Raw genomic sequence first — 25655 nt, 5'->3', positions numbered from 1 at the left:
GAATAAGATTACTGACCATTGAAAGTGCTAAAGTAGGAAATCTGAACTCTCCTGGTATAAGCATTGGAGAACAGCTTATAATGCATATGTGGTAGTATTTGTGTTGGAAAAGGGTTACCCTGAAGGCCTTTTGACAATGGCATAAAAAGGAGAAAGACTAGGGGAGATGAAAGTAGCAAAAGGTGAAATCAGTTTGAGGACTATAGAATGGAAATGAAGTATAAGTCTTGGGGAAAAAACTAGTGTTTAACGAGATATGGAAAGTAAAAGGAAAGAGAGAAAACAGCATTACCTGTATCTTTGCAGATGAACGAGAAGGATGGTGGTCCTATCAATCAACACTAGGGTTGAAGTTTACATATTCAGCTGGTTAAGGGTACCAGGAGGCATAGGGAGCGTGGACAATAGAGATGGGTCTGGTTAGGAAATGAATTTGGAGGGTTTTCTTTATAACTAAGTAGCAGTGCAATCTGTAAATGTGCATACGATTGTCCACAAAGAATATACACAAAGAGAAGAGATAAGAGCTCAGGACTCTGAGCAATGCCAATAACTAAGGAATGAGTGGAAAAGATTAAACCAGGAGAGACTGCAGTCATAAAACCTAAGAGAGGCTAGAGTTAAAATATATATAAATGCTTTAACTTAAAGACACTTTAATAGTGCAAGCAGTGGTCCATAGTGTCAGATATATTACACATTCAAGGAAGGTGAGAATGATAAGCGATAATTAGATTTTGCAGTTAGGCTATTAGTGAGCTTACAAGAGCAATTTCTATGCAATGGTGAGAAAAATTTTTAGCTCACAAAGAGTTAAGGAGAGAATTGAAGAGGAAACACACTTGCCTAACTAGGATGGAAATAAGAGAAATGAACAAATAGAGTGTGTGATGTAGGACTAAATTGGGGCTTTTTTAATACTGGAGAACCTTGCACATATGTACAAGATTAGGAGAAAGAACCCACAAATACAATAGAAAAAGAAAAAAATGGAGCAATATTTTTTAATATATTTCTATTGATTTCAGAGAAAAAAGGAGAGGGAGATAGAAACATCAGTGATGAGAGAGAATCACTGATCGGCTGCCTCCCACACACCCCACACTGGGGATCGAGCCTGTAACCTGGGAATATGCCTTGACTAAGAATGGAACCATGACCCTCCTGGTCCATAGGTTGATGCTCAACCACTGGGCCATGCCAGCTGGGCAATAGAACAATATTTGTAAGGTGAGAGACATACTTGTAAAATGATGGGTTAATGTTAGATATGAAAAGGGATACATCTTTCTTTGAAAGAAGGAAGGAAAAAAGAAAGGAAAAAGGTTAAGTTTAGGTACTTCAAATTAAAACAGTATGCTATATTAATAGACTAGCTATTTATAATATTAATAGCCATAGAATTAGAGAAAACAGATTTTGACTACATGAATACATTTGTTATTAGGGACTATGTCCGGTTGATAGAATTTGTTCATGAGTTTGTAGCATTTCCACCCTCAGAGATCTTTAAGGACAGCAGAGATAGCCATCAATCAGGAGTGATTTAGGTGACATTTGGTGATCAGGCCCTCTTGATACCTCCTAGCACTCTCATTCTTTCAAGTAGACTGTATCAAATAAAGCTCATTTTGGACATGGCAGTTCTTGGCTCAGTTGTAGGTAAATGGCATGCAGTAGGTACTGAATAAATAACTATTAACTTAATGATATACCATCCTCTATATTTTAAAAAGAAAGTTATCAGTAGTTGCATTAATTATTATCATTGGACCAGAACAACATACTAACATCACTGGGGTTCTAATTATGAAAATTACTAATAGAAAGACCTCCCATCTGCAAGATTTGCTTAATTTGTATTTGTGAGATAAATTTTACACATATCGTAGTAATGTGCTTTTGTGATTTTTAGTTCCTGCTTTGAACACAGAAAGTTCCTGTTCTTTAAACAATCAAAGAAAAGGAACTTCATCTCAAGACTTGTGCTAGAAGTGCAATATCTAGGGCACCATTGGGTCAGTGTCTGATATTACTTAAGCCTCAGAGGGGTTGATCCAATGGTCTATCTCATTTGTTCACAGTGAGGCTGAGACTGTCTCTTAGTTGGGGACCCTTAAGAGAAAGTTGAAGAAAAACTGCCCAGGCTACAGTCAACAGGCAATTGTTTTCTCAGTTGAGAATTATTTGCTTGTCCTGACCTACCTTTGGGTCTCCTGGTCTCTCTGCTGCACTAAATGCAGCAGGGAAAACCACTACAGAATGTGGTTGTCTGCTTGTTTTTTATTGAAGTTAGATGATTCTTTTTTCATGTCAGGAGCACTAATCTGCATTCAACATATGAAAGTCACATCTATGTCTAGTTTGTTTAACCTTCAACACCCTGAAAACATAACCTGTAGTTTTTACTTCTCTAACACTCTGGCACCGGGAGCTTACCGACTGACACATTCTTCTCACAGCTTAGCATTTTATTTCAAACCTGTTAATTGGAGACTGTTCTCATCCTATATAATAAAACCCTAATATGCAAATCAACCAAATGGTGGAACAACCAGTGGAACGACCAGTCACTATGATGAGCACTGACCACCAGGGGCAGACACTCAATTGGGGCAGCAACTGAATTGAGCGTCTACCCACCTGAGAGGGAGGCAACCAGCGGGGCACTCAGGGGGTGGGGCTGGCCAGTGGGTGCTGCCAGGCTGCCAGCCAAGGCGGGTGCCAGCGGGGGGCCCCCCAATAGTCCCCCACACTGGTTGCCCCAAAGATGGCCCTGATCGATGGCAGGCATAGGAACTCTACCCTATATATTGGGAACAGTCTCTGAGATTTAAAAATTAAAACCTGGCAAGGCTGCTCTAACACTGAAAAAACAGGATGATGCAGCGATGACATGCATGGACTCTGGCTTGCAAATTTTGTGGTCAACCCTGATTCTGACACTTATGACTGTGTGACAAAGCCAATTACTTAACTTCTCTCTGCTTCAGTTTTTCCACCCATAAGATGGAGAAAACGGTACTACTGCCTCAGAAGGATCATGTTATGTACTACTTTTTATAATAAGGGCAAAAAAATGTAGCTGCCCATACAACAGCAAGATGCCTTTAACCTGTATGAAAAATATGGTCACTGGTGCATGCAGCATCCTGGATTGCAAGAGGGATGTCTGACTGTGGGTTTAGGGCCAACACCCCCTGAGGGGTCACAGATCGCGAGAGGATGCAGGCCAGGCTCAGGGACACCCCAACCCCCCAATGCACGAATTTTATGCACCGGGACTCTAGTTTTAAATAAAATACAGAACAACTATTTTAAACTTTTAACTTATGTTATGATGACATAAAAAGGAAAATTATGGTTTCTGTAGAAACTAAGATAGAATGGCTTATTCTTTTCTCTCTTTTTAATGTAAAGAGATATATCCTTTAAAGTACCTAATGTGAAATATTGATGCAACCTTGCAAAGAGAAGTAAATTTTCCTCTTGCAAGTTTCAGAGAAAGTAAGAAGGCTATGCATGAGTAAAGGGTCTCGCACCTGGGCAGAGCCATGTCCTACTAAGATGTCATTGTCCATAGAGTACTGTTTATCTGGTATAAATTTTACAGTTGGATTCTCCAAGTTCAGATGTCCTGTTACTGAAATTATGAAAGGCATTCTGAGAATATTGAGCACACACTATAGAATGAGAATATCTGTAGTTTCAAAGCAATCAACTTATATATAATCATGTATACCACAAATTATCTATGTTCTAATGTATAATTCTATCTTGTTGGAAATTCTGTGCTAAAAGTTAACTCCATTCCAAATGCTAAAAACCTGGCTTTTTAGAAAATTTCAGAGAAAATTTGCAACCACTTGCCTTTGTGGTGAAATAACAGATAACTACTTCTTTAGAGAAATTCTAGTTCTGCCTTCAAGTACAGTGGCAATCTCTTGTTCAAAGAGGTAGTATATTCACTCACAAATTCTGTACAAAAAGCTAATCAACATTTGGTCCTCTGGCTTCTAAATGTATGCAGAAAGCACTCAGGAGCACAAAGGATTAGCACTCCCGGTCCTTGTCCGAGAATGATATTTCCGACTAGTAATTGCTTTTCCTAAAGAGGTAGAAAAATTTTATTTGACCATAGATGGAAGAATGATTTACTTTGGCTCAGAGGACACAAACAGGTATCCCATAGCCCAGACATGCTCACATATAATTGTTTTATTCATCTCACTGTGTCTAAAACTTATTTTTGTATTAGATAACCACATTTCAACATCAAGGTATTTCACATAAAATCAGAATATCCGCTTTTTATTTTATGAGAGATTGACAACCTATGTTGCTAATATGAGTTTAAACAGTCCTCATTTTACCTTCTTTACCCACTTATTTTTCCTTTGCAGTCATCTGAATTTGCAACCACTGACTAGAAAGGCCGGGTTCAAATTCCAATTCCACTTGTGAATTGTGTCAGCTTGAAGAAAAGTGATATAACTTCACTGCACCTCAGTTTTCTCATATACCAAGTGGGATTCATAGCTAGAGCTGTACTAAATAATTCCAGTTAAAGTAAGTTACAGGTATTTCAGATATATGGGCAATCTCCATCATTAATGTGGTGATACTAGGGAAACTGTATTTAGCTCAGTTTCACTTCAAATTCCTTAGATGATGGATTTGAGAGGTGATCCAGAACCTGTCCTGTTTTCTGCAAACTCTGAACATGGTTGGTCTGCATACAAGTGGGAATTCATAGTAATGAAGCCTATAATTCTGATATGTAACACTCAAATCTGTGGCATAAACTTGAACAGTTGAGGTATGGATATTTGAGTCTTATGCATAACACATTTTACCCTTGGATTTAATTTAACCCAATTTACATGGATTGTCCAATTCCAACCAGTAGGATATTCAGCTAGGATTGAAAACATAACAGGCCAGGTTAGTGTATACATTACTTCAGTCCTTGGGCTACATATTCTATTCTACAGATACTTTAATGGGAAAATATAACTCAGAAGATGGATTGGTAAATAAGGCATCACAATCCCAGGGCATTATTTATAAGATTTGAATAGTTGATTGAATTAGATGAAGCTAATTGTTTCAATTGGGCACAAAATATTCTTTGGACTACGGGATCTACTTTCTTATACTGTTCTTGGACAGACAGAGATTATATTTGACACTGAACTCTACTTATATTATTTCTCATGTCTCACCTATCCACTTTCTGATTGATATTGATATTTTGTTGGAACGTGTGAATTTATGCAATCAGGATTCATTTGAAACTTGCTCTTCCAAGAGAATCTTTGTCTTTCTAGGATAGAATGTCTATTCCTGTCCAGTTTAATTATGTCTTATTTGTCCTGTTTAATTTTCAAAAGGTAATCTTATTTGCACATCCATTGTAACCTTTTAGTTACAGTTCACATTGGTTCTTTTCCTTTAGCTTCTGTAAAAACTTGCTTTTTATATTCCACAAATTACCTTGTCAACACATTTGTCTCTTTATGTTGTTTGTACGTCTATTGTGTGTGTGTGTGTATCTATCTGTGCTTTAGAAAACATGGTTAATGGAATCTGTTATACATGCCTCTGAGTTTTTTTAAGAAAATAGCTACGTTCTCTGGCTTCCATTTTTCTAATCTGCCATATGTGGCAATTAGAATGTTTATCTGAGATCCTTTCCATTTTAACAGTCCTCTTCTCTCATAATTACCTTAACATTAAAGAAGTTATAATATTGAATGATAAATAGCAGTTTGTAGCACCTTTCAGCTAAAAACCTTAAATAATTGTCCAAGAAATTATATGTACTTTCTAAACTTATGAAATAAATAACTTCATATTATACTGACCGATCTAGAAAGAAAAAAGTATTTACTACAGAAATGTGGCTCTCAATCTCATTTCAATGACTAATAGTTATTTTTTTAAAAGAACATATAAATGTATTTACTAAATAAATTCATTTCACATAAAAATGTTCATTTTCAGATTTGTATATTTTAGATCAGGGGTCTTCAAACTACGGCCCGCAGGCCACATGCAAATACAAATATTGTATTTGTTCCCGTTTTGGTTTTTTACTTCAAAATAAGATATGTGCAGTGTACATAGGAATATGCTCATAGTTTTTATTAAAACTATAGTCTGGCCCTCCAACGGTCTGAGGGACAGTGAACTGGCCCCCTGTTTAAAAAGTTTGAGGACCCCTGTTTTAGATAATCATTTGTGAGGTTTTAATTTTATATTTAAAAGTGATAGAACATGTCGCTGTATAATTATTCATCATTTAAAAGTTTAAAATTATATTCAAATATCAACCAATTGTATTACTTTTATATTGTATAATAGGTACAAAAATAGCAAAAATATATTTCCAGTGCTATAGTCATTGTATGGATACCATGATTATTACAATAAAATATTATCTACACTAATAAAAGACAAACATGCAAATTGACTGTACCTTCGCTACACCTTAAACCACGCCCACCAGCCAATCAGAGCAACTATATGCAACCAACCAAGATGGCAGCTGGCAGCCACAGAGCTGGTGCAAGTAGGAGCTTGGTTGCCCCAGTAATGGAGGAAGCCAAGCTTCCTGCCTGCTGTAGCCGGCTCTAAGCTCCACTCAAGGTAACAAAGTTTCAATTATAGAAGCTAAATAAACCCCAGATACCTGCTTTCAGCCAGCCGTGGCAACGGAGATGGAGCAAACAGGAGGCTTGGGTTGCCCCTGGCGATGGAGGAAGCCAAGCTTCCTGCCCCACCCTGGCCAGCTCTGAGCTCCACTCAAGGCTAAAAAGTTTCAAAATTAGAAGGTAAATAAATCCCAGAATAAAAATAAAAAGAAAAAAAGTAGAGGCTGGGTGCTTCCTAGCCACAAGGCAGGCTGCCAGCTGCCAGTACAGTGGTGGTGGTGGTGGGAGCCTCTCCTGCCTCCTTAGCAGCACTAAGGATGAGGGCTTAGGCCGGGCTGAGGGACACCCCCCACCCGAGTGCACAAGTTTTTGTGCACTGGGCCTCTAGTATAGGATAATAGATTATAAAATTTCAAACTGATCCTAATTTATTAAAAGCAATTGAGCGCTTAACTATTCACTTCATTTCATAAAACTTAAGGGCTGTTTAGTATATGTCAGGTAGGCCATACAATCTAAAGAAAAATTAATTGGGTCATATTTAAAAGAAGAAAGTTGCCTGAGGGCTAAGTAAAATCTCAGTGAAGTTTTAAAAAATGGGGGGGGGGGACTACATTTATCCTACATGTACATCTTTCAGTCCTGTGTTTCTGTGTTTGCACAAGATAGGGTCTAAAAGAAAGTAATTGAGTTGACAATGTACTCAATGAATATTAACTGTTTCTGCTTTATATACTTTTCAGAACACAAATAATTTTAAGATAGTCATCATTGAGAGGAATTACATTTTTGAGGGAGTTTTTGTTTGTTTGTTTGGTTTGTGTTTTGGGGGTTTCTTTGCCCAAATTTTGTAGTAGTAGCAGGAAAAAATAGTCAGATATAAAATATAATTTTACTGTTCCCATGTGGCTTATTATGGAATTTTAAATTCCAGTGTTATTTTTTTATCTTCTGTCAGCTGGTGTTCCAGAGAACCAGTGACTGAGTAGGTAAATTCAGATATTTATCTTGCAGAATTAAATGGGCAGGACAGTGAATAAAGAAATCAAAGCCATATCTCTACTGCCATGTTCACTGCAGCATTATTCGCAATAACCAAGATATGAAAACAATCTATGTGTCTGCCAAGAGATGAGTGAAAAAAAAGATGTTATATTACTAAGATGATGAAATATTACTAAGTAATGAGAAAGGGAGAAACTCTGCTCCTACAGTCTGTGATAACATGGATGAATCTTGAGTGCATTACACTAGTTGAAAAAGCCAGTCAGAGAAAGACTATAATTGCATGGTGTAATTTATATGAGAAATCTAAAAAATATTAAAAATCATAGCAACAAAGTATACAAATGTGATTTCTGGGGGTGAATGGGAGAGAGAAATATGGAAAGGTTAGTAAAGGGTATAAACTTTCCGCTAAAAGATAAACAAGGTCTGAGGACCTAATGTATAGCATGGTGGCTATAGTTGACAACAGTATGGCACAATTGACATTTAATAAGAGAGTAGAACTTAAATGTTATCATCAATTTTTTTAAAAAAGAGACAAATATGTGAAGTGATGGATCTGTTTGAATATATTAACTAATTAGATGGGAGAAATTGTTTCACAATGTATACCTATATGAAATTACCATAATGTACACTTTAAATATATTACAACTTTTAATTATCAATTATGCTGCCTTAAAAGTGGAAAACAATTAAGGACAGTGAATGAGGGTTATAAAAAAGAGAGGTTTATTAAGTGAGATGTGAGGTTAATGTGCTAAAGGAAAATTGATGGCTATAGTAAGATGAACTAATAATCCAATAATTGGTGGTCCTACAATACAGGATCCATAAAATCAGCAGTCCTGGAAGAACGGTTCACTATTTTAAAAAAGACAATATTTAAATTGGTACAGCCTTCTCTGTGTCTAGTAATAAGAACTGAAAACACAAAAGTACCCAATGAATAGGCTAATAAATATCTATTACCCAAACTTTTTGATGCAGGTCAACAATCCACATTATACCCAATTCCCTGTGGGAGGATGACAGGAAATATAATTGACTGCTGAATGGATATCTCTAATTTCCAAAGCCTTATTGCCCTTCTTTGTGATTTCTTTGAATTGTCCTATATTTTAGATACTTTGTTTGGGCATCCATGTCAGTTCATGCAATGAATTGAAGCATATAATTCTCTATTTGGTGAAATTTATGTTCAACCTTGTTTTGGGTTGCTTTATCTTCCTATAAAAACCAGGAAAATATCTTGAAAATTCTAAATTGTGGATGTATATCAGAGTAGTTCAATTTAAAATACATTTATATTCTAATAGATATTTAATTAGTAATTAGCCCCAGCCTTCTTTAATGCATTCATGACATGTCAGAAAATAAAACTAACATAAACTAAAAGATAATGAAATATACAAAATTTATATTTTATTGCTCTATACACTACTTTTTCCCTGAAAAAAGAAAATACATTTTCCATATAGTTGCTGCAATTCTAAATTTATTCTTAAAAGAATCACTTTTGTTCTGTAATTACTTTAAAATACATTCTGACATTTCCAAATAAATTCTTTTTTTTCTTTTAAGAAATAAAACATTTCTCCTCATCCCTTAAGTGTGATCTCACAGATGACAAGAGTAAGGAACCGTGACTTTACATTGGAAAGATCTGACAAACACTACTTCAACCAAGTGATCTAGGCTAACAACAACATAAAGCCATGTTGCTAATATGTGCTTTACTATGATGAGAAGTGAATGGCATTTACTTCTGTAATTTTTCTCCTTAATAACCCATAACTTCAGTCTAATTTATGAAGAAGATTAGGAAATTAAACTGAGTAATAGTCTACAAAATAACTGACCAGAATTCCTCAAAATTGTCAAAGTCATCTAAAACAACATTGTGAAACTATTTCCACTTCCTGCTGCAGACCTTGCTGGGTCCCATCAGAAATCAAGGACTAATGATTTTGCCTGTTACTCAACAAAGAGAATACATTCCTTCCTCTTTCCTTCCAAGGGAGAGGGATGACACAAGGCTGGGGGAACTACTCTAATACTCTTTCATCCAATTCTCCTATTTTCATCTGACAAAGAGAAAAATATGATTCAGTTTGGTAATCTAGTCTAATTATTATAATGGAAAGTGAGATCTTTCCATTATAGTAATAAAAGTGAACCACTTGTGCTTAAAAATCAAGAATTGCATGGTTTTCATTTGTGTGTTTTAATTCAGTTCACCTAAAATAGCTTCTCTAAGGACCATGATTACTTCTATGGCAGTGGCCAGTTTGGAAGAAAAATTATTGGAGTGAATAAAACACAGTAGAAGAAAATAAACTATGATAATCTGATCATGTTATCAGCCTTCTCTAGCATATTTAAGGCTTTCTCATTACTTACAAGTCCACTCCGAATGTGATTTCAAGGTTTTCTAAATACATCTCCAAGGTCTGAAATCCAGTTCCCCTTACAATACTACACACCATGTTTATCCCTTCCCCTGAGCCTCTCTACCTGTGCCATTTCCACAGCCTGAAATCTCACCTTTGAACTTAGACAGTTTTCTAAATCACATGCAGATTTTCACTTTCACCTTAGCTTCTGTAACCATGCCACCTCACAGTGTTCCCTAAATCTTTGTAATACATTTAAGTAGCATTCTTTCGTTCAGTAATATGCCAAGCTCTGTCAAATGACATCACTTATGGAATCATGCAATATTTGAAAAGGAAATGGAACAAAGTGTGGACCTTTGTTAGTATGGTGTCTGTCTGTATTATATTATAATGAATTTTGACTCAAAGAATTTGAGTGACTTGCTTAAGATCACAAAAATGGTAGGCACAAAGATTAAAACTAGACCTGCAAGTTTAACCTGATTTATGAGTTTGGAGTTATTTCCTACATAATATTCTATATTGTTTTTTGTTCAGTCCTTCAAGCTTTGGGTAGCTTTGTCTCCACAACTAGTTTGAGAATAAGATGTTAGAAACTTTACAAAACTGTATCTCTCTCTCTCTCTCTCTCTCTCTCTCTCTCTCTCTCTCTCTCTCTCTCATGCTCTTGTTCTCTTTCAACCTTTGCACTCCTCTTTCTGGAAGATCTGGACAGATTTTGTTACTCTTGCAACTGTAGTTGCCTCTCTCACCACTGCACACAGACAATACACTAGGAAAATAGATGATAATAATATAAATCGAATACCAATGTCAACAGACTTTTATAGAGGCTGATATGATATAAGATGAACAGATTTGCCCCAAATCACTTGTTCTCAAATTTCTTCAGTGAGTAAACTCGTTGCATTATGCTGGCTTGTTTTTTTACCTCAGGTCAAGAGAACTTCTGGGCTGCCAAATGGAGATCACAAATGTTTGTCATAAAATTTATTATTTTGATCCTTCTAGTTATGTCTTACCAACAAAAAAATTGTATCAGTATGTAAAATAGAGACAAGTAGTTACTATTTTATGAACATGGGCCTGTCAGAGTTTAAGGCTGTAATCTCTAGTTAGGTACTTCAAAACGTGTGTGATAGTTGTCATGTTTGATAATGCCACCCCAGCACAAGATCTAGTGTTGTAAGTCCCAGCATTCTCAATAGCAACTATTTTAGTGCCATGAACAGAGCGTGAGCTGAATTACTGATAATTGATGAAATATTGTATGTCCACATGTCAGAAATAATCAGTCCTGCTCAATAAATGACATCGAAGGTAACAGAATCCATTTAAGTTACTTTATCATGGATATATGTAGTATAATGAGATTACAATTACTTTTTCAGACTACAGCAAAGATGTAAGTTTGAATGATGAATAATGTCACTATAGTTTCTTAACCAATATTGTTTCTGTTCTTTGACCTTATTGTTATAATCCTAATTTAGTTAGGGGTAGAAAACTATTCTGTTTTCCTGGCTTCTTTGTCTCTAAGTGTTGCCATGTGACAAAGCTCTAGCCAACGAGATGTAATCAGAAATTGAATTGTGGTGGCAGGGATCATGGAAGTTATTTTTTCTTTAAATAAAGGGACAAACTCAGCTGGCATGAGCCTGATGACCTCACCTTTTTTCTTGCACTTTGGACTCTGATGTGAGACAGCAGCTTGAGAGTGGGAGGAAGAAAGAAACTTGGTTGAACCCTTTCTGCAACATGGAACTGTCCTAATTGGCTTCCTTCCAGACTGTGTCATGTGAAAAAAACAAAACAAACAAAAATCTCCAATTTGTTTAAGCTGGATAATTGTGTTCTTTGATCTACATCCCAACATAACCTAAATTCTGTAGTCTTTTCAAATCATATCCAGTGTATGGTAAGATAAGTAAGTACAAGTATACTTATTATTTTTGAAGACTGTCTATCCTTAAGGATATCGGTGGTCATAATTTGTAGGATAAACTCCCTTACAAGTGTTGTCCACTGGAGAGCACCAAACTCTGCCCAAGGTCAAGGTCAAAGCCAATATTACACTTAATAAATTTCCTATGATCTCTTGTTTACCAAGATCTTCCAAATCTGAAATCAAAAGTGAGGCTAACTCTGGAATAATTAATGCAACATCATTTGTCTGGTATTTGCTTTTGGAACAATGAGTTATTTTAAGATTTAAAAAGATAAATGGTTGATCAGGTCATTCACCAAGAAAAAATACAAATTAATTCCAAATGCAAATAGTAGTCATACACATATTATTACAATACTTCTAATATATAGTAACATTACATATATTTGTGATATGAAGACTACATTTTATGATTCAATTATCAAATCTCTGAACTTTTCCTTTAATGTTGAAATATTTTAACTTTTTTATTTATGTAGTAAATAATTTCCTCTCAAGTTCAGCCAATGTCTGAAACTTTCATTAATTTATCCATTAATCATTGAAAGTTTATTGTGGGTACTTCATATTATTTTACCCACAGTTGGTTTGCACAAACTCTTAAAAGCCTGTTGTGGTCATCTCTTCCCAACTCTGCCTTTCATGGCATCACATTATTAGCTTGAAATCTGCCAATCTGGGAATGCTTGCACCAAATAAACTGTCAAATTATACACAGTGAAGTGACCCGGGTGTGTGCGCTTGTGTGTGTGGTGTGGGGTGGTGAGAGTCACTAGCTGTTAATATTTACCACCACACAAATACAAAAGATATAAACTTAAGAAAGATATCTCTCTGCCCTTATTTCTTCAAGAAATATTAATTTAGCCTAATTTTAGGTCATATACTGGTTAGGTTCTGTGAAACTGCAAATATATGCTACCTGATCTTTTCATTCATTTAAGAAAGTTGCTATTCTGTGCCCACTATAAGCAGTTGTGTGCTGCTGCTATCTGAAGTTTACATTCTAGTGGGTAAGGTATTATATTGACGGTGTTTACAATACAGCAGGGTATGTCCCATCTGCTCACAAGCCACAGTACTGTAAGGCAGTGTGTGATAAGGGCTGGGGAAGGTGAGGTCAATGAGTAATGTGGTTCTGAGCAGAAGAGAGCACTTGTGAGTGATCAGGTAAACTGTACAGCACTTGACTGAAGTGGTTCCATTTGTCCTGAATCTTGACATTCGGAGAAGTCCACAGATGAAAGTGGGTGTGGTGATAGGCAGATAACTTCTTTGCTATTTTGAACTTATTTTTATTTTCTCATATTTTCTTTGAAAGAATTTGTATGTGTCTTTTCTCCCATGAGGTTTTGAGAACTTTTCACAAAGCAGAAGATGAATAATACCAAACTGTTTTTTTTTTTTTGTTTTTTGGTTTTTTGGTTTGTTTTGCAGTACAGGACCTGCCATAGTCCAGGTTCTCATAAATGCTTCTGATCTGATTTCAGGTAGAAGAAAGACTATAAATGTGCAAGCTGTGTTTAGGAAATGGTGAGCACTATAATTTGACTGGATACTTATTTGTGAGAAGTAAAGTATATTGAGAGATAAATAAGAAAATGAGGTGAAGTCAGATAATGAATTTATTTCATAGACAGCAACTGGAGTATTTAGTAGTAGGGTAAGGCAATGAAAGCATGTCGTTGAAGGATATCTGACAGGTGTGGCTGAAAATAGAGTAGAGGGTAGAGGTACTAATGAAGATTTAGAAAATAGTGAAATAATTTAGGAAGCAAATCAAAATGGCCCAAATTACCAAGGGGTAAAAAGACATAACATTGTAGAATATAGTAAGCTCCAAGGTAGACAAAATGAGAGAATTTGGCATCATATCATAAAAGACAAGTAACTGAGAAGAAAAGAATATAGATAACATTAGAAGTTCTGAGTCAAAGTGAATGGGCACATGAGAGTCTTTTTGAAGAATTCAGAAGTTTAAAAAGATACTTTTTTTTATCTATTTCTCAAGGATGTGGGTATTTTGTACATATTGAGTGTGACTATTAGATGCTTTATAAATATGTAAGAAAATACCTTTATGTTAGCGAGGTAGAGTTTGATGATATGGTTTATGAATGAAGAATATCATGCCTATTTATTGTACATTAGAAGGCAATTATGTATACATAAGAATGGTATTCCAACATGGATCCAAACTCAGAATTTAATCTACTGTGATCATTAAATAAGTGATATTGATGCTTCAATAAAAATTAAATGATAGTGCAAAAATATAATCTATATATATAAAAGCCTAAGTGACCAAACACCTGAACAACCAGTTGACCAGTCACTTTCACATGCACTAACCACCAGAGGGCAGACACCCAATGCAGGAATTGCCCGCTGGTGGTCAGTGCGCTCCCACAGTGGGAATGCTGCTCAGCTGACCAGTGGGTGCCAGATGTCAGTCTCACGGCTGGAAAGTGCAGCTGGGGTGATGTAAGCCTCTCCCGCCTCTGTGGCAGTGCTATTGAGCAGCAGCAGCAGCAGGTGCAGCAAGGCTGCAATGAGCAGGAGTGGCGCCTGGCCCAGGCTTGGGCTTCTCTCCAGCCTCCTGCAGCTTTGAGCACTGCTACATGCTTCGGGGTCTGGCCTGAGGGGATCGAGTCGAAACCAGCAGTCCGACATCCCCAGATAGGTCCCAGATTGCAAGAGGGTGCAGGCCAGGTTCAGGGAGCCCACCGGTGCACGAATTTGTGCACCAGGCCTCTAGTTCTTAGAATAACCAATAACGTGGGCTCATTAAGTATGTCTTAAAGTCTGCTTTTTAAAACTTTCAGTGATGCCAAATATATATCAAAAATCTGAAGAACTTTTTCTGCTATTCTGCCCCAATCTTTAAATGTCTTTGGCCAGAGTTATTGCAATGGCCCCCTCAGCTGATTTCCCTACCACTCCCTTCAGCCTCATGAGATACTCTCACACAGAATCCAGAATGATCCTTTTAACAGACATCAGCTCACTCCTCCTTTAAAACCCTGAGTAAAAGCAAAATGCTTACAATGGCCCAAATCCTTACATTATGTGCCTTGAACCCCAAACTCACCTCTCTAACCTTATCTTTTGCTATTCGCCTGTCTCACACCTCTCCAAGTGCATTGGTCTTGCTTTCAATCATACTTGGCATGTTTTCACATTAGTGTGTTCCACACAAGTTGTTCCCTCTGCCGGGAACACTTCCACCATATATGGATCCACGTGTCTAAGTCTCTTATGCCCTTCAAATCACCTTTGCAACAAAGGTAGCCAGACCACTATATTTAAAACAACACTTCCCAGCAAATACACATGCCCTACTAATTCTGCTCCACTTTACTCTGTACTATTTATCAACATCTCTAATTTCTATGTAAGTTATTTGCTTATTAGGTTTATTGCGTGTCTCCCAATTGGAATGAAAAGGTTACAAGAACAGGCTTTTTCCTTGCTTTGATCATTCATGCAGAATTCTAAGACTTGACAAGTGAGATGTAGTAGGTGTTTAATAAATATTTGCTGAGTGAAGGAATGAAGAATTTACTATAGTTAAAGGGTTTGGACAAAGTAATAATCTTTTACTATATCAAGAGAAATAATTAACCCAACAATAAATCTAGGAATGCCATTTGTTGGTGAGTATAAATAAACTGCCACTGAAAACAATAAAGGTACTTATAAAATGTCTGCCTTCATCTGTATGATTTAAGTGGCTCTTCCACTTATGGGCACATTATAGTAAAAGCTGCTGAGCTGTCACTGTGTACATAGATATCTTGGTTGACCATAATCAGAAAATTATGTAAGGGGAAAACCAAAAAAAACCATTTTCTTAAAGGCTATATTCAATGTAATATTATACTAGCAGATTTTAAATAAATATACACATTAGTGTATATTATCAATAAAATAATCTGAACTCCAAATTTACTAAAATATGTTTATCTGTCAAAGTCATTCCATTATAGAAATAACCAAAAAAGAACAGATATATTCAATGATGCAGAAAATGTGTGAGATTTCAGTTTCTTTAAGAGGGTCTATAACGTCATGGAAAGTCAGTATTAGTTTAGGTTTCAATGTCCTATAGACTCTTACCTTCTACTGTTTGAAGAACATAATTTCTTCCTAGCACAAATACATTCTCTCAGAAAAGCAAGCAACTGACCACTGAGAGTTCCTCCTATCAGGCAGAGCAGTGGGACACACATCTGTGCCAAATCCCATAGAAATGATGGAAGAAACCTCAGGACCTTAAAGTGAATCACTGTAATAAGAGCAAATAAAAGTAGGTAAAAACTGCATTCATTAAATGACTGTTTCACTTTGAATATGTTCATATTGGCGGCTTTAAGAAGGTTAATTGTACATTTGGTCCAAAGTTGGGATGCAGCAACTTGGATTTCATTTTGAAAATAAGTGCAGGATATATTTCACCATTTTCATTTTTTAGTTATAAAAGACAAGTAAAGCCCCAGCCGGTTTGCTCAATGGATACAGAGTTGGCCGGAAGACTGAAGAGACCCAGGTTCAATTTTGGTCAAGGGCACAAGCCCGGGTTGTGGGCCCAATACCCAGTGGGGGGTGTGCAGGAAGCAGCCAATGGATGATTCTCTCCCATCATTGATGTTTCTATCTCTCCCTCTCCCATCCTCTCTGAAATCAATAAAAATATATTACAAAAAGACAAGTAAAAAGTAAATACTGCTTTTCAAACTTTATCTAAAGAAGCCCAAAGCACATGGAACGATGCATAAATATAAAATTAACTTTTTCTGTTCAGAGAAAGAACTTGGATTTGAGAGCAAGTGAGCTAAAATAAAAACATGCATAATTTACACTACAGATGGGTTTATTCTCTGCATTAAATGATACCTAGCAATTTCAGGGAGAAAGAAAATAAAGTGACAATCAACATTAAGAAGGTGGCAGAAGAAATCAAACACATGCCATGTATATATATAAAAAAGGCATAATGAAGTTTCTATAAGAATCTTTTTTCCTGACTCAGACACCAAATAACTATTCCACAAGCTTCAGCAGAAGTTCCCAGTGCTCTTATCAATAATGCATCCAACCAGAGCTTTAGATATTAAAACAAGAGAAAGTTCACTATATCAAAGATCCAAAGTTCAAATACATTTTACTATGGAACTTAAAACAAGACAAGAAAAATGTGGGGTGAAGGAGGTGGATTATGTGCAAATGCAAAAAGTACTTTTGTTGAAGGTTGAGAGTAAATTAGTAATAAGGTGCAGGACCTTAAGTTTTACAAATCAGGGTTATAGCAAAGATCTCATAGGTGTGTAAAAGTGTTCACCATTTAAACAATATTTATCAGGCCATGGGAAGATGGAAGTTATTGTCATTTGAAGTATTTGCATTGCATGAGATAATTCCATTGGCAATGACCACTGCAATTGCTGAAAATCTCAGCAGAAAGACAAAGAACTATGATGTAGACCTTTAAATTTAGAACGGACACACATTAATAAAGCAACAAAGTGAAGTTTGCATTGCCAGGTTTTATATTTATAGTTTCATAGTTGCAGAGATTCAATCTGGTCCTAATCATAATGCATAAATAAAATGCTGTTATGGGAAAAATATCCGATGTTATCAGAATGACTGAGCATGTTTGTTGTAATTCAACAAATATTATAGTAAGTAAATGGTAATTTAATTCACTTGGCCCTTACCATTTTCTATTGCTTTTTTGTTTACCATTTTGTTCCCCAAACATTCAAGAAGTGTTTCAGTATGTTCAGGAGATTCAGATCTATTAAATCCATATTTTTGGCCCTATAAGTTTCTGATAAATATCTGAAATTATCTCTTGATTAGTTGATAAGGTAAATAAAGAAAACAAATAACTTTTTTTGTTTATTTGTTTTATGTTTGGTTCTATGGAAGTCAGCCAAAAGAGCTACAAGTTTAGACAGAATTATTGGGTAGCAAAAATTCAGAAGACTTAGCAGACAGCAAATAACATATGCAAAATGTATTTTAGAGTGCCAAAATTTTTAGTTTGGGTGTTTTAGAAACTTGCTTTTGAGGTTAATGCAATTAGGGCACTATTTTACAATTTGGTATCTTAAAGTGTTTGCTTATCATAACTATAATCTCTGTGCTCACTGCCCTCACATAAAGATGTTAAATCAGACAGTGCCGCTATCTCCAGTTCATTGATTTAGATTATACTGTATTTAAATAGCAGGTCAGTCATGTGTCTCTACTTAACTTCTTCATTAGACTCATCTAGAAACATTAACTCTAGTGAAATTTAAGGTACAAAAATATGTATCAAGGAAAAACTTTTAAAAAAGAGATGTCTGTTGATACCTTTGAGTCGATCTATGAATGTCACCCCTAAGAGAAGAGATGTTATTTTCTCCCTTTTAACTATCAATACAACGTTTCCAGGTAGAATTGTGGCTTTGTTTTCCAATAGGTAAATGATTCAGAAATAATTTCTGCTGGTATAAACATGTTTTTGTTTGTTTTGGTGTAAACGTGTTTTTGTTGTTGGTTTTGGTATAAGCCTGTTTTAACTGCTAAATCAGCAGCAGTGGTTTGTTCCAGAGCTAATCAGTGCATTCTAAGTTGCTATCTTTTTAAGAAATGTGGTCCTGCTCTCTCAGCCAATAGTATATTCATTAAAATCTCAATGGGGAAAAGAATTGAAGAAAATATGTTGTTTGGCTTCATAGAGCTGTAAATATACCTAATAAATTTAATATGTGGTTTAATTGACATTAGGAAGAATGGGATGTTTGGTGTCACTGACAAAGACAAAACTTGCAATGGAACTTTCCTAGAGAATATTTCCACCTCAGTTACCAAGCATGCAGAGATGCATGCAGTTATAGAAGACTAGAGGCTGGGTGTGTGAATGTGTGCACTGGTGGGGTCCCTCGGCCTGGCCTGCACCCTCTCACAACCCAGGACCGCTCCACAGTCAAATGCTCGAATGGTGCACTCAGGGGGGAGTCTCTCAGCCCAGCCTGCATGCTCTCACAATCCGGGACCCCTTGGGTAGGGTCCAGTACCATCACAGCATGGCTCTGGTTCCCCGTAGCCTATGGGCAGCGGGAGGGACCAAGATTCCCAGATCACAGCATGGATCCGGTTCCCTGGAGCCTGCTGGCGGGGAGGGAGGGGGGGGACCCAGAGGCCAGTCCGATGGCAACATGGCTCCGTTCTCACAGCTCCCTTCCGCCACAATGCTCGGGCGGCCAGACCCAGGACCAAAACCCACCATGCCGCTGGGACCCTAGCCTGGTGTTCAGTTGTCCGGATGTTTCAGTCATGATGGACCCTGGCTCTTTATATATTGGATAGATTAAAAATAGTGACTTGATAGAGTTGCGTGTAAAAATGCTTTCTAAATTCTAGTGATCATATTTCACAAATTACATTTATATACATTTTATAATTTTCATAGAGATTGAGTATGCTACCGTACTTATTTCTATAGGCCAATACACGAAGCTTCTTCCTGTTGGACCAAAAAGCAGAGAGTAATAGAAAAGCAAGAATAATAAAATCAGACTACAGTAGTGCCCTTTTACCTATGGGGACTACGTTCCAAGACCCCCAGTGGGTGCCTACAACTGCAGATAGTACCAAACCTTATATATATTTTATTCTATACAAATATATATGTGATAAAGTTTAATTTATAAATTAAGCAAAGTAAGAGATTAACAACAGCACCAAATAATAAGATAACTATAGCATTAAACTATAGTAAAATTTATGTGAATGGTGGTCTCTTTTTGATAACTGATCTGATAACTGAGACAGCCACTAAATGGCTCAGAGGTGGGGCACATGTACAGGGTGGATATGCTCGACCAGAGGATGGTTCATGTCTTGGGCAGAAAGACGTGGGACCACTCAAGATTTCAACACTTCATTCAGAAAGGCATGCAATTTAAATATTATAAATTGTTTACTGGAATTTTCCATTTATTATTTTCCGACCACAGTTGACTGAGGGTAACTGAAACTGTGGAAAGCGAAACAGTGGCTAAGAGGGAGTACTCAGATGGAATTCCAGAAATTCCAATTACAAGGTATACAATGTTAGAAAAATTATTTCAATGTTTGTGCCCCAATTCCTCTGAAAAAAATGGGCGTTTTGATTGCTTTATAAGAGGTTTGTGTGGTTTAAGAGTTAATCAACAAAAAGCAGTAATAATGCTGCCTGGCATATGGTAAGTTATCAATAAATGATAGTTACTATTAATTTTCAAAACTATTTTCTACTTATCCTTACGCATAATTCATGAGAGAGAAGTTTTCCTACTTAAAGACTAAAACATGTTTCATGCAAGGCATGTTTTCAGTTGTTAAAAGCAGCCCTTGCATACTTTCATTAGCCTATGAACACATAGGTTATATGGGTCTACGAGCTGAAAACCCTGTTAAGCTTTTTTACTGATATGCTTATATACTATACAAAAATATAACGCCTTCAGGCTTGTTTTGCAATTTTGGGATAAATTTTATTTTTTCCAGAATAATAGTCTGCAGAAAAGCAGACTATAACATTAAGACAGAAGTTTTCAAAATGTCAGGCTAAATACATAAATTACAGCTCTAATGCTAGATTAGACTGCATCTTGGTGTGTGCAATTTCAGCCTGTACTTTAAAATTCAAACGTGGCATTTAATTTAATGTTCTGGGAGCCAATTTCATTAATGTAAACAATATTAGGAAATGATAAACGTGTAAACAATGCTGTTTTGTTGCTCTATTATCTAAATAAAAACCATAGCTACACTAGTAAGTAGCCTGGATTGTCTTTTGCCACATGGACATTTTTCTGACTGCTACCAGGAGATAGATTTTCTGTATAAATGTTCATTATTATCTAGAGTTCTTTGTGCATAGATATTAACTCTTCTAAGTGATTAAATGGGTTCTTTGTATATAAAGAGTATTTCCCCAGTATCTGGCTTTGTTTGTTTGTTTGTTTGAAAGTTGAAGTGAATGAAGACAATCAAATACCCATGGAAAGAAAATAAGAATAAAATGAAACTTTAAGCCAAAATTCAGAAATCCTTGAAAAAAACTATTTTTAATCACTAGAATTATTCAAAATAGATTTAACCTATTTTAAATTTGAACAATATGCCACACTTCATCTTAATATAAACAGAAAAAAGATCATTCAACTAGGTTGAACAAAGAAAGGTTTCTTGTTATTTTTTAAAATGTTTATAGTTTTACAACAGATGTTACTAAGCAACTTGTACAATCTTGTGTACTCATTCAGTTGCCTCTAATGATTTTACCATGTCATAGTGCATATATTTACCAAGTACATTGTATATGTGCTTCACTACTAAAAGATAGCCTGTGTAGTGAAGTACTTGGTATTATCACAGATTTTAAATGAAAGCAATTAGTAATATGTAAACATAAATTTAAAATAGCTGTCAAAATAATGTTTAGCTTAACTATTAAAATATAATTTATTTTTTTCTGCATTCATGGTGAGATTTGAGATGAATAACAACAGTGCAATAATTAAGGAATTATTTTAAAGGTGTTCAAAGTAGAATTGACTTCTTAAACTGGAGTTGAATAACCAATGAGAGAAAATATAACAGAGTATATGTACACTGCTATGCCATAATAATCTAATTATCTACCATAGTCCAGAAATAACATGCAACTTCCACACAGGGAAATATGGCAGGATGTTACTTACATAATTTAATTCTGAATATACAGTAAATTGTTCTCTTTTTTTCCATTTTTGGGCCTATTCTTTCCTCCTTCTCTATCTCTAAGTTAAAAGTGACATTCCTTCAGCCTGCTATTTAACTTAACAAAGAGTGTTCTTTTTTCTCCTGGGATAAATGTGATTGAAGGCGATGCATCAAGAATAAAAGTAAAAGTTTGTTTCCCTTTTACTTTGGTAGTTCCTGCTACTCACTTCCCATAAGGGAGATGACAACAGCTTCATGGGGCCTTTGCTATTTCATATATGCCTAAAAGGGATATTAAAGTTATACCACTTAAAGGAGCAATTATACAATCTGTATTGTAAGGAGAAATAATTCTATTTAAATTTAATCTCCCCTTTCTATTTGGCAACTCTCCCACTGAAGAATGTTAACATTTGAAACATAGAAATGGAGCTACATCGTTCGATGAAGGGAAAAAAATGTTTCACATTTTACTATTTGTCTGTCAGAAAAATCCCCTAATTTGGTGGTTGAATTCTTAGTCCTTAGAAACACTAAATTGACTGTATTTATTCCTATATCTATGATCTATGATCTTTATATTGTTTGTAGAAATGGAGAGATCACATTTGTTTCTGGAAGAGGTTGTTTATTGTGAAGTCCATGAATTAAATACAGAAATAGAAAATATACATGCATGTGTGTGTGTGTGTATATATATATATATATACACACACACACACACACACACGTACACATTATTTATAAATATGTACATTTATATATATATAAATGTACATATTTATAAAATTGGATAGGCAGATGTTTTTCAGTCAAATCCTTTGATTCAAAGTAATCACCTTTATATCTACACAATGGATACAGTCTAATCATAACTAAAATAGTTTTAGTTTATTATATCAAATGCTAATAGGTAGAGCTCAGTTTATAAATATCATTCCTTTCATCCCTGATTTCTAAAACTCTTTAACTTTGATTCACAATTTAAGCCCAAAACAAGCATATTTATTGATGCATTGTGATTTCTGTTATCTTCTTTTTAATTTTCCAAATGTGCTTTCTGTTCACGTATTGTGACATTTGGCAAACACTGAGTGTGTGAACAATCTCACATCACCCTCCAGAGCAATACAAATATACCTTAAAACACTTGGTATAGACCAATGTATTAAATTCAACGCTACTATTACTTCCTTTGAAGACATTCTAATAAAGTACTATTGCCAGTCTATGATATTCAACTTTAAGCTGAAGTGTATGATATCTTTTCAGGAATAAATACATAAAATCTTGGTAAATATAAACTGTAAGTAATTGTTTGAATAACTTTTAAAATAGGAAAGGGATTGTTTAGATTGTTTTACTTTTTTATATAAAAGTTATAGAATTACCAAGTAAGTCAGACTAATAAAGAGCATGTTAGCTGTCCTTGAACTATACTCACCCAAACACCATTAATAAAAGAAATAGCATCATTTGTTGGTCAAACAAAAAAAATCATGTCTTACTCTGAGTGTAATCAATATGCTTATATATTCAAAAAATGAAATAAGTTCAAAGCTTAAAATATCTTAAAAGAAAAACCAACAGAAGTCAAAGGAAGTTTGCAGAGGATGAAATAGGTGTGTGGATATGTGAAATTATTTAATCCAGTTCAAGCAGATAACATGAACACCTGACATGGAGATTAAAAGAGGATACCTTCCCCTCCTCTGACTCCAAGGAAGACTGATGGCAATCTGAAAGAAGTGGTTCCAGGGAGCGTTATTTATAATGGCTAAGATCTGGAAACAGCCCGAGTGCCAATCAGTAGCTGAGTGGATAAAAAAACGTGGTGCATTTACACAATGGAATGCTATGCACCTATAAAAAAGAAGGGCCTATTCCTCTGAGACAGCATAGAGGGGCCTGGAGATGATTATTCTAATTGAAGTAAGCCAGTCAGAGAAAGACAAATATCACTGAATTTCACTTATATGTGGAATCTAGTGAACAAAATAAACTGATGAATAAAATAGAACCAGAGGCATAGAAACATGGAACAGACTAATCTCAAAGGGAAGGGAGGCATAGGGGTAGGAAGAGATTAATCACAGTACTTATATGCATACGAGTGGCCCGGTGCATGGATTTGTGCACATTAAAAGGAAATCGGGAGGCCACGCCCGTGTACCCAGGGAGTTTTCATGTCCCCGAAAGCCACTAGGAAGTCATATGGGGAGTCTCTCCTCTTCTCTGTAGCTTCCTGGAAAAGTATTTCCACATGTCTCTTCTGTGGCCAGGGTCATGCCTTGCTGGCCGGAAGGTCCCCAGTGGACACCTTAGGTCATGCTGAATGCTTTCCACCACTCGGTTAAGAGATGCTCCAAGGTGAACAATACAAAGTTGGGGATCTTGGAGGCGGGGTGCTCTCTCGCCCATGCCCCCACCCTTCAGATCCATCTCTCTGACTTTTATCCCGATTGTCAGTCGCCACCTTGTGGCCTCTTTTATATTGCTGCCTTCGTCTGTAGCTCTGGGACAATCGGTAAGGGATGAGATTTGATCTTGATGCCTGAGGCAGAGTTCCAGGAGCCCTGCAGTGATATCAGGCTCGTCCGGGTTACTCCATGTGTCCGCACTTCATCTGTTCCCCAGAGGTTGTACCTGAGGCTTATGGGGTGTGTGCCTCATGGCAAGTTCGGGCTGAGCTGTGGGCATCCTCGGGACAAGGGACCAGCATCGCTGTGGGGGTCCATCCATGGGAGCCGCCTTCCATGGGCCCAGCCACAGGAACGGCCGGGGACCTGCGGGGAACATGGGAGCCAGGATGCCAGCCAGGCCCGGGAAGAGTGTGATGGGCTCGGCCATGGACATGCGTGAGAGACCCGCTCATCAGATTTGGATTTTCTCACTTTTCTGGGACTCTCTCCAGAGGTGGGGACCAGTCCCGCTTGGAAATGGCAGCTGGGGGTGATAGGAAGGAAGGAGGGAGAGGTCAATCACCATCCCCAGTAAGGCATGTTCTTAGTATTTCAGTTCTGCATCCAAAGGAACACGGCAATAGCTAAGGGGTGGCATGTGGCCCTGATGCCCAAGGGGGAGTCCCAAGGGGCTGGCATTGGTATCAATGTCGTCCCAGTCACATGCGAACATTCCATGCTGCATTTGTTCACAGTAGATTGTACCTGCAGGGTGTAGGGGGTGATTTTTCCACTCAATTCCCAGCCCAAGTGTGGGGCTGCCTGAACTGCTGGTGCCACTCTGCCCACCGGAGCCGACCAGCACTCTGCAGGGATCCAGGAGCGGGTATCCAGTGCCACAATGCCGACCCTTCCGGGAGATAGGGTCTGGTGGTAGGTGGAAGTTGCAAAGGGCTCGCCCATGGACACATGTGGGTGTCTGTCATTGGGCTGAACTTCTCCGGTGCTCACTCTCGAGATGGGAGTCAGCCCAGGCAGTATGTGCATGAAGCACCTCTGTGGGTGTTTCCCGAGCCCACATCTGGAGACCCAGAGGGGAACAGGTAAGGGGTATGGAGGGCGGGGGTCTGAAGGGAGAGTTCCAGGGGCCACTGGGTGCTGATCCGTAGTCATTATGGCAAAATTCCATGCTCCCGGGCATCGGGACTGCAGTCTGTTCACTGGAGATTGCGCCTGCCTGAGGTGGGAGAGGCTGGCGTGCTGCAGCTGCACTTGCAAACCAGGAGCCTGGCTTCTGGCTCAGTGGTGCTGCCACTGTGTGAGTGCACTGACCACCAAGGGGCAGCTCCTGCACTGAGCATCTGCACACTGGTGGTCAGTGCGCGTCATAGAGACTGGTCGTTCCGGTCATTCTAGTCATTCCACCATAAGGATCGCCGGGCTTTTATATAGAGAGAGATGCATTGCCCATGGACACAGACAACATAATGATGAAGGG

The sequence above is a fragment of the Myotis davidii genome, unplaced genomic scaffold (genome assembly GCF_000327345.1).
Source record: "Myotis davidii unplaced genomic scaffold, ASM32734v1 scaffold269, whole genome shotgun sequence".
NCBI lineage: Eukaryota > Metazoa > Chordata > Mammalia > Chiroptera > Vespertilionidae > Myotis > Myotis davidii.
Note: the sequence above shows the minus strand (reverse complement) of the source record.